Source organism: Pinus tabuliformis, chromosome 9, assembly GCF_031772625.1.
Source record: "Pinus tabuliformis cultivar Carrire ecotype Pingquan chromosome 9, CPIR1, whole genome shotgun sequence".
Classification (NCBI taxonomy): domain Eukaryota; kingdom Viridiplantae; phylum Streptophyta; class Pinopsida; order Pinales; family Pinaceae; genus Pinus; species Pinus tabuliformis.
In genome coordinates, this window is record NC_142307.1 from 1,519,115,113 (window position 1) to 1,519,115,348 (window position 236).

The following is a 236-nucleotide window of genomic DNA, read 5'->3' on the forward strand; positions in this document are numbered from 1 at the left end:
AATGAGACAGAAAGGCAAAGAAGCAACTACATCAAAGGAGACACAAAAACCCTCAACATCTAACACAGTTGGTAGATAAACAACCCAGTATGGAAATCTCATCCTATGTCAGGACAGCTGACAAGGAAAGGGACATGAAAGACATATTTAAAGAAATCAAAATGAGGAATGAAAAACTGAAGGCAGAAACCTATGCACAATACCTCAAGCTTACACCACCAAACCAAATGAGACTA